The following is a 13,277-nucleotide window of genomic DNA, read 5'->3' as shown; positions in this document are numbered from 1 at the left end:
TTTCAAATTGGTTTCTTGAACATGACAATGAGTTCACTGTACTAAAATGGCCCCCACAGTCACCAGATCTCAACCCAATAGAGCATCTTTGGGATGTGGTGGAACGGGAGCTTCGTGCCCTGGATGTGCATCCCACAAATCTCCATCAACTGCAAGATGCTATCCTATCAATATGGGCCAACATTTCTAAAGAATGCTTTCAGCACCTTGTTGAATCAATGCCACGTAGAATTAAGGCAGTTCTGAAGGCGAAAGGGGGTCAAACACAGTATTAGTATGGTGTTCCTAATAATCCTTTAGGTGCGTGTATATATATATATAGCCTCTATCCATTCATTTACATGTGCACTGTTCAAACACTTTCATCGGTGACGTATTTGTACCTTAAAAAGTTATGAGATCCAGTAAAGATGAAATAATCCTAAATCAGTGTGGCAAAGTTGTTTCTTATGTATTCTGAGATCCAACTGTTTTTGTTGTTATTTTTGATCATTTTCTTATGATGAGACTGATTCCTGAGGCATAAATGGGCATTAGAATCTCATCACAGTCAGAGCCGAAGCAACGGAGATTAAGATGTGGTGTTTTGTATCTTATTACCTGATTTCACAGCTGCTTGTGGCCTCAGACACACGAAACACAGGGCAACGAGTCCTCAGGATGGATTAACTCAGTTCTGCCTCTCTCATTAACTCCATCCCAGACAGCAAGGCACTGCTTCAGAAAAGGGCTCCGAGCTCTATGAAGCCATAATTATCATCTCTACAAAGAGATTATGTGCTGCATGCAGAGATGGGAGGCAATGGGCTGTAAACTCAAATCATTAGGCAGGCAGAGAGAACCTGAGGAGTAATTCAGAGACCCAGGGAGAGGGTGAGCTGTCTCCAGAGCCCACACTACACGTACACACTGAACTACATGCACTTACATGCAATTCCCTCCCTCTGAGAGGTACACACACAATACATTATGCTGAGAAAAAAAGAAATTGGAAAAATAGGGTTCTTGCACATGTCGCCTCCACCCACCAAATGCTACATCACAGGAACTTGATTAATTGTTCTCACAGCCACTTTTGCTGTATTGCAGATTGATTGATTGACCACATGTGGAGAGCTTCATCTAAATCCACTCCACTTCTTCTCCATAGCAAAGACATTAACCCACTCCAATCACTACGGAGACCTACGACCGGCCACCCGCAGGTACTGGAAAGTGCTTCAACGGTGTAGAAAAATGTCTGGCCATCTCTTGATGCATAACTAACTCTATTATTACAAGCTTTCTAAAATCTTTTCAATTTGAAGTCCGAAACCCTGGAATGGATTTTTACAATGGTGGATTTCTAGCACTAATACAATGTAAGTTTACATGTTTACATTGAAGTGTTAGCATTGTTAGAATGTTAACAACTTTTATGCTGTAGAACTTAACTGGAAAGTTTCTTCTCTACAAATCAGACAGACCAGCTTGTTAGCAATTTTAAGCAATGTTTTTATGTAAAAAATGGTACAAACTGTGTGTCGTTAAAAAGGTTGTACCTACAGGCCATTGGAGTCCTTCTGTATAGCATTGTTAGCTTGTTAGCAACGTTTTTAGAGTGCAAATTGATATGTGTCCCACTGTATGGTTTTATGCTGTAGAACAAAACTGGAAAGTTTCTTTTTGACAAATAGGACAGGCCAACAGTGTTTTTAAAGTGCAAATTCACATTTGAGGTATGACTGTGCATCATTTATGCTGTAAAACAAAACTGAAAAGTATCCTCAAGTAAAACCCTTATTTTACTTATAAAACGAGAATCGCTAGTCTAAAAACACATTTGAAATCCTTGAGTCAGGTGAGTTCATAGCCTTCAGGTTGGACAAGAAATCGAGCGGCTCTTTTTGAATACAAACAATGATTGTATACTGTAACTTCACAGGTCCAATATTAAATGTTCTGAACACGTATCAGTTTGATGTGGAAGCTCATTGAAGCTCCTAATACTGAGGACATCAGTACGCTTGTTTGAAAAGCAAATGTCAGAGGAAAACATGTTTTAATGACAATACTGGCCAAATGGAAAAAGGTCACCGCAAAAGGTCAAGAGACAGGGATGTGGGATGAAAGGAAGCTTTGAAGTATTGTTTTCATGCCTAAATAAAGCATAAGAAAGCCAAATTGGCCAAAAGGCAGCTGAGGAGAAATAAAGCAGCCCCTCCTCAACAATATTTCACAAGCAAATGTTATTTAAATTCAGACTGATGATTAAGGAAATGTGTTCACTCATAACATTTGCAATGACGCTAATACATTCTCTGAGCAGTTTTAAATGGCAAGCCTGTGTCAACTCTTATAAATGACCTGAAAGCTTTAAAAAAATAAATATATTACCCCATGCATGCTCCATGAATGATATGCTTGCTTTGATCTTTAGTCATTACTTATGCCATACCATGTTTTCAGCATTGCATGGGATCATTAAAAACAAATTAAATTACTGAGGCTTTACTTTTACCTGGTACAGAGACTGTATCCGCATATAACCATGTGTGTGTGCGTGTGTAGCGTTTGAAGTTCATCCTCTGACATGATGGATAATTGCTATAGAACGAGTGTTTATAGAAAGAGGTGATACACGTCCTGAGAGAGAATGAGAGAAAGAGAAAAGGATGGCAGAGTGATAAATTAGGCTTATGTGAATGCATAAATATGTTCAGTATGCTCTTCCCATCCATTAATGACGGTCAATAAATTCAGGTAACGACGCCAAGTCAAGACTTCGGCAAAGGTCATCTTGACTTTAGAACTTTGGAGCCTTATAAAGCACAAACAGAACACATTGTGGAGGTTTTTGTGAGCTGTTTATTTTCTTTAGCAACATTTTCTTAGGTCAATGATCATTTCATCCCTTAGATTTACATGGTATGGCGACCAGATCCATATCTAGAGACCAAAATATAATGGACTTGGGACGGCATCCAATTGGACATGAGCACCTTGTAAACCAGCATCATGGCAGCAAGTTTTCTATAAGCACCATTCACATCTTAGAAGATATAAAAATAGTTTTTATTATTCAGTAATTTCCTCCATAATGTCTTTAGTAAGAACAAATGAACACATGTATTAATATTTATCATATTCAAATAAAATATGTCCTTACAGTCATTATTAAGTTCACATTACAGGCATGTGAATCACTGACTTGTTTTGCCAATTTCGGACCATGATTTAAACTGCACAGGACGGTTGCCTCACTAAGTGTCTCTTGCTGTAATGCAGATCTTCTTATGGATCTGAAGAATTGTGACAAATTGTCTGAATAATTATTCTGCATAGAAGCACCATAAAGCCATTCTGATGTATCTGTGGGCTTTGCTCGCTGCCCCCGTCATCCGTATGGCAATGCTTTCCCGGCGTAATGGTTGCAAATATATCAAATATTTATTCAAGCTCTGTTATATCAACAAGACAGCGTGGATCACTGCAGTCCTGTCGACCCTCAAGATGAATGGTTTCATATGAGCAGGTAAAACTCACACATCAACAGAACAACAACAAGAGACTAGGCCATTGTTTTTAGAAATTCGCATAACATCAAATTCTGCATGAAATAGTGATATTTCATTCTTGACATTTTTCCTGAATATTAAAGAAATTTTATATCATGATCCAATTTACAAAGAGCAAAGCTAACCAAACCCTGTCAAGCGCATTTCCTTGAAATGGAAATTGTCAGATAACTTTTTTTTTTTATCCTGCTGTGTATACAGTGAAACATCCTCCATTTCAAATGAGTGAGGAATAAATGACTGAAGTTCATTGAAAGAGTGTCTTTTTAATTTCACTTTTTTAAGTTAAGTTGATGTAATATACTGTTTGTATATATATAATGTACTTAAAGTTGTTTATTTCTTATCATGTTTAAAGGTGTACAAAAATGCTCTTTTAAAAGGCACCTGTTTAAGAGAACAATCCATTTCTTTTTTCTTCTTTTTTTGTGCTGTTGGAAGCCCAGGGCCTGATTACTTATGGTGCAGTTCAGCTGACTCATATTTATTATTCATGAGCTTTGGGCATTTCTTAATACTTCTGTTTGTGATGCTTTATATTCACACAGGAAATATGAAACAAGATATTGATTCAGACGCATTGCATGGGACAGTATGCAAATTAAACAAGCATCAGTCAGAAGACAGCAACATATTTTGTCAGTAAGGAAGGAGCCACAGTAGCATGTGAGATGCCTTAAAATGTAGCATAGTAAATATATCAGATTTGTAAATAATTGTAGTGCACCAGAATTTTAGTACGAAGTCAATGGGGTCATGTGGGTTGTGGGCAATAGACAGGTTGTTTACATTCAGTAGATATAATAGTGTTATTTAATATTTTTATTTATGTAGGGTGACCATATTCCAGGTCATGTCCGGCCGGGATTTCGAGATCGCCCAAAATATCCGCGATTCGGCTTTTGCTTTCTCGTCGCCATTCATTTTGTTTACATGTACACCTTTTGATTCAGTAGTACTGAATTAATTCCGATTGGTTAATCTGAATGTAGTGTTTACATGAACGCTAAAGTGATCGGCTGATGTGCGTGTAAGCATTGCTAAGAAAATTCCTGTGTTTTCGTCTCGATCGGGATCCGTGTGAATCAGAATGCATGACCTGCAAAGCTGGCACGTACTTGTCAGTGTCAAATAACGTAATAATGTAAACATAATGAATGGTGACTGTAGAAAGCAAAAGACGAATCCCGGGCAATTTGGGCGATCTCGAAATCCTGGCCAGATATGTCCTGGTTAAACAGGACGTATGGTCACCCTAATTTATGTATTCATTTTGTGAAGGTGACTTACAATAACACTATACAGTTTTATAGTGGAAACTATTATTAAAGAACTACCTATATAAAGCCTGCTCCCAGCGATGTTATTTATAATGAGAACAGAAAGAGTCTGAGTACCAAACCTTGAGGTACCCCAGCAACAAGTTGATGTGATTTTCACAAAGCTCTTCCTCAAGACAGCTTGAAAGATCTACGGGTAAGGTAGGACTCAAGCCAGCTTAGTGAAGTTCCTGTGATGCTAATTGTCAAGAGGATGTAGAGAAAAGACATGTTAATGCCACTGAACAATCAACTAACAATGTTTATGTCATGATATCCAGTCACCTCACCATTACCTGTCTCCTTCGCACTACATTTCTCATGATGACTCCCACCTGCACACACTCCTCAATCATCCACACCTGCCATCAATTCACCTTCATCAACTTCACTCCATTTAAGCCTGCTCCACATACTCATCAGGATCTGGTCACTGACTACTGTCAAACTGTGTATGGTCTACTTACCTGTAGTTTCCTCTGTGTTGTTTCTTCATCTCTGCTGTATTATCTCCTGTCTCCAGTTCATCCAAGGGTATCACCAAAAACTTGTAATGGAAAGTGTAAGACTGTCATTCAAACTATTCAGTGACAATCATTTCAAAGCGTGTGTGTGGTGAAACTTATCTGGACTGTTTGCAACCTCCTCCTCTGCTGCCTGCAAAACCCTTTACTCACCTTGTGCATGTTTGCTCATCAATAAACCACATTTGTACTTCACCTTATATCTATGAGTCTGTGTTTCCTGACAGTTTATAGTCACAAGAACAATAGTATACTGATATCAGGTACAAAAATGTTTTTGTTCAAAATAATTTAGAGTTGTAAGCCATAAATTGCTATTCAAAAAGCACACTCTATATAATTAAATATTCATAATACATCTGTGCATGAGTGATTTAATTGGCTCACAAAAAGAATAAACAGTTTTAATGAGGAAAAGATGGCCAGAGGCAAACTACATCCAAGAAAAAAACAACACTACTATATGCTGGACATCTATGGGCAGATATCCGTACAGATGTCCGGCTCTTGTCTGCCAGAAGAGATATTCCTGCATGTTTTTAAAACATAAGTCACAAGAAGTTCTAATAGTGAGTAAATATGGATTTGGATTTCAAGGTGAATGTATTTCAATGTTTTATCCACATTTACAGGATTGTAAACAATGTGTAATGACTTAGTTCAAGAACATTCAACTAATGTACCAAATAAAGTCTTCATACATGCAAGATTCAAATTCTACTTGCAGAACAATTGCTCTGATTTTCCAGTGTGGTGTATGTCAATACAGTGTGTGTGCCTACAACTGTCAAACTATATAACCGCCTGGTTGACACCGTATGCTTTAAATATGCCAACAGCTATTAAAAAAAAGTGTTATTGTTGCTTAGATCAAATATCTATTGCTAATTAAACCATGTTAGCCTCCACTTTCAGCAATCAATAATGTGCTGCCTGTGAATGATTTTAGTATTGTAATATACACTGTTATCTCGCTGCTCCTCTGTTCCACTCTTGTAGCTGCGCTAAAAAGCAATGAAGTGAAATGCCTGTGCACTAAATCATTTTTGACTAGTCAATTTCCTTTAATTCACCTCTTTAATGAAGATAAACAACTTTCGTGTTGTTTGGAATTCGTATAGCTTAAGTAAACCGAGCTGAAACAGATCTGCATAACATTATGCAAACTGAAAATGTCCTCTGTTCTTTTCGGAGCTAAGCTTGTCAGTGGCACTAATGTGTGGGAGTGAATGGATGAGCGATATAGAGACAGAGAAATACTCTATTTGAGGTCTGGAGGATCTAAATCCAATCTCTCATGGAAGAAGTCTTTTCACAGATCAGGGCTTTTTGACTTAGGAGCAAAAGTTCAGAGCCCATCTTTCTGAATTGTGCTGATTGCAGGCAGAGCTTTTATTTGAATGAGCTCTGTCTGTTTGCACTCAGCTGACCATGGATATGATTTCTCAAGCAAACCACTCAAAGGCAGTTTGCTGAGTCTATAGAATTTTTTATTTGAATAGAGAATGTTCTGAGAAATAGACGTATCAAACAGGCTGTGCAAATCATAATTAAGACGATTAGCCTACATTTATGCCCAACTGTTATTTAAAAATTGCAATAAATGTATTATTGTTTTGCTATACTCAATCCTACTGCTCAAAATACCTTTTTATTAAATAAATAATAAATATAATAAATTGTTAGTCAAGATACTCAAGCTCAGAGGATCATATCGCTCTCATTTCTAAGATTTCTGACAACATATGTTTTTACATTGCTTTAACTCATCAAAATAAGTTGAGTTATACAAGATTCAACTCATTTTTTTAAAGTCAGTTTAAAGTCATCGCTTGGAGCACGTCTCAGATTCTTTATCAATAAAACGTTTTTAGTTTGTATTTCCAACAATTTCAGTCTGTGCACGTCTACGTTATTTTCTCTTAACTGAGTTCTTTTGTGATTCGTTTTCATGTCAACAAGACTAAACCTTTGAGAGAACATTGCTGAGTAAGTCTCTAAAGATCAGGTGACAAAGAAGCTGAGACTGGGGAAAGCGAGCGGTTCTCTTGCACCTGGTTGATCCAGAGCCAGAGTTTTGTTCTAGGAACAGTCATCCTCTTAAACTGGAGAGGTGGCGAGACGTGTCTGTTTACAGAGAACAAATGCAGTCTTTTTCCTCAGATTTCCTCAGAAGCACCTCAGATGTGCCACGAATTCAAAATGAATGAAGCAAAGGGTTACTTAGCCACATATAGCGATATAAAGCAGAACAATTTATGTTGTGACATTATTTGACCATATTTGATTGTTGTGTTTTTGCTTCCTCTTTGCTGAATAGTTTTTAGTAAACAAGTTTCTGTGATGAAAAGTACTCTTGACCTTCTTCTTCAGTTTAAGTTGATGGCATGATTAGGTTTCTAAACCAATCAAGCCCTGAAATATATTCAGTTTCTTTGACAAATAGATATAAATGTCCTGTCCTCCAGTAATACTGAAGTGAAGCTCATGAATACACAAGGAACAAAAGTTTTTTTTCCTTTCTTTTTTTCATAATCTGTTTTCAAGAGCATTCACTCCATTTCATTACCTAGTGCATCATCACTAGGGAATCATGTCAGTATTCCTATTTGCATATCTCTGTAGGGAACACCACAATGTGGAGATTGAATGTGGTTGCAGGGGTGAATTGTGGAAATGAAACTCCTCGAAATCTATTGACTTGCCTCAGCATGGGGCTTTGAATATTTTGTAATCGCAACTTGGTGGCACAGGGGCCAGGATCCGCTCTTGTGTCTATGAGACCCAACTGATTCTGATTCACATATAAGTGAACCTCAAGGAACATAAAAAAATAAAAAATCCATGTCCCATTCCTTTAAGAGGGCATTTCACGTCGTATTTTGCAGTAGTTTCAATTGTTACCCTTGATATCTTTTTAAATTATTAATAACTTATTAACAAATGATGCCAATAGCTATGTTTCCATCCACCTATTTGTATGTACATTTTGGGATATTGCATAAAAACACGGTGAATGGAAACGCCATGATGCGCATACATTCTAAAAATGCGCATAAAAAACGAACACGCTCAATTAAGGCTTATAAATGTTTTATCCGATAACGATAAAAAGACGTGCATAACCTATGTGTTACGCAGGAGTTTCCTGCGTCACCTCCTCCGCCCTCACAGAGGGATCCGTCTCCAGAGTATTGACTGTTGCCAGTGCAAACTACATTTCCCATAATGCAGCTCTCCTGGACTGATCACACACCTGCTCTTCACTGATTACACTCACACCTGCACTTCATTCCCACATGGGTACTATACGGTTATCCGGACCACACGTGACCACAACCGCTCTTGGTTGGTCGTAACCCCAGTGACGGGTAGGTTTAGGGGCGGGGTTGGGGTAGGTCATCACATGTGGTCCGGATAACCGTATAGTACCCCCACATGTATAAAATCACGCTCTCACAATCATTCAGTGTGAAGTCTTGTTTTGCCCTGGCTAACATTCTGAGCAATTATCAACTTATTCTGTTTATACTGGCTTAGATCTTGGACTGTTTACGGATATCTTCGACCACTCTCTGGCTACCTCGACCTTGGACTGTTTCCTGGCTATCTGATCATTCTCTGGCTCCCACGACCCTGGACTGTTACCTGTGCTTTGAAACCTCTCTGCCTGCCCCGACCATCTGCGCTTGATTACCTGAGTATTCTTTGCCTTGGCCATACCATTCCTGTCTGCCGAGCTATACCCTGCCTGTCTGACTCTGAATCTCTATGACTCCGATTCATTACACTATGATGGAAACACATTTACCAAATAGAGTGGTGCAGGTATGATGTCACTTTGTAAACCAATCGGCAGTTAACATCATAGTTCCCTCGACAAAACCCAATAGGGTTAACCCTAACCCTTTTCCCATAGGCTTTTGGATTATGGCACAAAAAAAAAAAAGCTCTGCGATCAACAAAAGTTTATGATATTTACACATTTTGTCCAAGATCATTTTCACAGATGAAATGTAAGCTTAGCGTTAAGTTCTGCCAGGAAGACTCAATCAGCACGTCATGAATTAACTCACTTCTAACCAATCATGTGTTAACACTCTCAGTATAAAAGAATGGTACTTACATCCGTCTGAGTTCGCAGATACTGACGGCGCCAATTACCTCCATCCTCCCCAACCACCTCCAAGATGGTCCTTTCCCTCCATCCTCCCCACCACCACCAGGATGGTCCCTTCCTTCCATCCTCCCCACCACCACCAGGATGGTCCCTTCCTTTACCTCCAGGGGGTCGGCTGCGCGCCGCCCCTGCCTTCATCTTCAGGCGGGATTTGCAGATTCCGTTACCCTCGCATTGCTTGCTAAGGACGGGGCCTACGCCAAAGACTATGCTTGCTGAGCTATTAATACATTTACTCTTGTTATATCATTTTATCTCCCGAGTCTTTCTGGTAGAACAACTTTTATTAATTGTGAAGCCTAAATGCAGTTGCCAGAATATGTAAAAATCTATGGGCTATAAACAAACTACACCACAGTCCCTCGAATTCAGCGTCACCAAGCTTCCGACAACTCTTTCAGTTTTACATTTTCCCAGAAAGTTTGAGTTAGAATAGTTTATAAGAGCACAATTATAAAAAGACCTTATTTCAGCCATTTAACCAAAATCCCATTCAAAAAAACCCATTGACTTCAGGACGATGGAACCGGACGTGCTAAAATGCTAACTCGCTTTTTGGCCAACAAAGTGATTTCATAGCTGCACCACTATAAATCCCTCGATGCGCGGCAAAAAACTCACGTGACTTTGCCTCAACTGTGGATGTGATTGGATAACTGGACTAACCAGCGGACCAATTTCATCACACAGTTTCTCAAATGATGGTTTGATCATTCTGAAATGCCTGAAAAAAGAGCTACAGTAGCTTTCCCGATTGCAGCAACTTCCATTTTATTACAGATATTTTTCACCAATTTCCCAGGAAGTGACGATTTTGTTCTCTTGAACACATGGGGTGGAAACACTGCTTTACTCGCAAATGTTTAATGCGATATACCAATTTTAACCAAGTTAAATTTGCATCTTTGGATGGAAACATAGCTAATGTGTCCGTCCATTTACCACCCAGTAGCCAACATTCATCAAACCTTCTCGTTTTATGTTGCACAGAAGAAACTCATACAGATTTGAAACGATATGATGGTGAGTAAATAAACAGATTTTAATTTTGTCAAACTTCATTATCATTCAACACGCTACAAGAGTTCTGTTTGAATTTCACTTCTAATCTTTATTTGGCAATGTTTATCTTGTGCTAAGTGATTTTTAGACTTTAAAAACAACTTTTTTTAAATGGTGAAAAGACTACAGTAGCTGAATTAGGTCTGCAAGGCACTGCAGATTTTTACCCGGAAAACCTTGTGCGTCTAAAACGAGCTGAGACGTAACAAAATGAAGTATTGACTGCTTGTCAGAAAAAAGAACACAATCATTTGTCTCCACTGAGAGGCAGGAACCAATCTTGAGAATAGAGGCCAAACAAATGATGGTGTGTTTGTCTGAAATAACGGAGTTTCTGTCACAGCAAGGTGAATACTGCAAACAGTGAGGAGAAAAACTGTCTGCAAACCCTCTCTGGCACGAGATTCTTCTATTGGATCATCAGGAAGCAACAGAACTATACGCAGTTTGCCGTGCCACATCTCTATAAATAATTATTTATTGATCATTGAAGGAACTATGGTTTATGAAACTGCTAGCCTAGACAAAACCCTCCATCACTGAGTCATTATGATTAGTATTTCAGAGCAGGGTGAAAATGCAGTACCAGGCCTGGCAAGAAATATAATCATTTTCTGTCATTTATTCGGCACATGATTTAAGAGACTGCTGCAAGAGGATCCTTGACTGCTTAATGTAGGGACCGTATTAGGGAAGTCAAAAGTCATCCATGTTTGAAACAACATTAGGTTGAGTAAACATTTACTTACCCTCATATTTTTTTCCCTTATCAAGAAAGATGTTTTATGAGGCAGAAATTTCATATAACTTGTATTGATGTGACTCAAATGTGGTTATTTCAATTTCCAAGACTTCTCAACTGTGAAAGGAAGCAGAGATAAAGCAGTCGTGGTCATGTCGACTCTGATCTGCTATAAATAAAAGAGCAGTTTTTGATTATTTCTGCATCAGTGCACAATTATTGAACGCAATATACAAAGGTTCAGAACTATTCGTGTTACCTTTAATAGTTGATCTTCCGAATCTATTAAAATACTTCTGTGCAAATAGAGCATAAAAAACATGCTAAGTGTTTTTACAGGTTTTACCGTTTTCTGTCCTTTATTTTTGAAACCATGGTATATCAAAGGGCTCTTTCTTTATTTTTTCCTTTTTATTCTTTATTTATTTATTTATTTTAAAATAGCCTGTAGATACATTACCGGGGGTGGGGGTCGGTGGGAGCATTCTCATTTTATAGCATTTCATTGGACAAAATATTGTGTAGTGCAGGATGAGTCATCAATATTTTTGATCCAGTTTCCCAGAAGTTACAAACATTTTTAAATGTGTCTATCTCCTAGAACGTAATGTTTAGGCGTACACTAGCATATTTATGGCTTCATTTAGATTTTATTAGCTCTGTGAAAGTTCCGATTTATTTAACCTTGATTGTTTTATTGTGTAGCCTAGGCCTACTCTCAAACTATGCATGAAATAAAAAAAGACACGATACAAACCGTATTAATTAAAATTATGCACGGCACAGTATTTTCAGACAGTTTTATTCATCTGGAAATAAACAAACAATGCATAACTCTGAGCAGAAAAAAAACTAACCGTTTGCCTGAGGGCAGCAAGGAAAGTGGGAACTGGCTACAGGGTCATTTGTCATCTCTGTACAAAGCAAAAGCCCCCAGGACCTTCATACTGAGACACACTCATATATAAGGACTTGCTCACAGTGAGAGGATCCTGGAAAGCAATATACAACAATTCTCATTCAGACAAAGCAAGATATTGCCGCCTATTAATCATCTTAGGCCTGGACAGAGAACAGCAGCTTTTCTTTGAGCATGTCTCCTATTGTCAAGTCAACCTCTTTATGGGATTTGGAGGAAATGGGTAATGACTTCCTGCGCTCATTTTATAGTTGAACGATCTCACCTCCAAAGGTGAGGTTTAACAAGAACTTATGAGCCTGTGTGTGGGGAACATAAAGTTTGAAGGGAAAATTCTCCAAGAGGCTGGTATAGGGCCATTCCAACCTGATCTCACGGGAAAACGTACAAATTCTACGAGGTGGCTAATTCGTACGAATTCATACGACCTCACTCGTACGAATTAGTACGATTTTTGTAAAATCGTACATATTTTACGAATTGCCCAATTCGTATGAATTCATACGAATGACCTACCCCTGACCCCGCCCCTAAACCTACCCATCACGTGGGTTTAGACAAATCGTACAAATTCGTACGAGTGAGGTCGTACGAATTCGTACGAATTAGCCAACTTTTTATCATTCATACGAATTGGTCGTGAGATAGTGTTGGCCATTCAGGGTGCTGGGGTGGGCTACGCCTCCAAAATTTCTCAAAATTAAATTCATTTAAATTATTATTGTTAGCGAAAGTGACACAGGATTGTGTTATTCATATTCATTCAGGAGTGAGTATGCATCTTTTCTAACTACTGATTTTATGTCATGTCTAAATTCGTTTGAGTTCGGCATGAAGAGTCTTGCCATTTTTCATAGAAAATGAGAATTGTCCATTTTATTTCATGGTAACTTGATTTTAATTATAATGAACTGATGTTATTATCATCTCAGTCATAAACAAAACATTTGGCCTCATTCACTAGCAGTTTAATA

Source organism: Rutilus rutilus, assembly GCF_951802725.1.
Source record: "Rutilus rutilus genome assembly, chromosome: 23".
NCBI lineage: Eukaryota > Metazoa > Chordata > Actinopteri > Cypriniformes > Leuciscidae > Rutilus > Rutilus rutilus.
Note: the sequence above shows the minus strand (reverse complement) of the source record.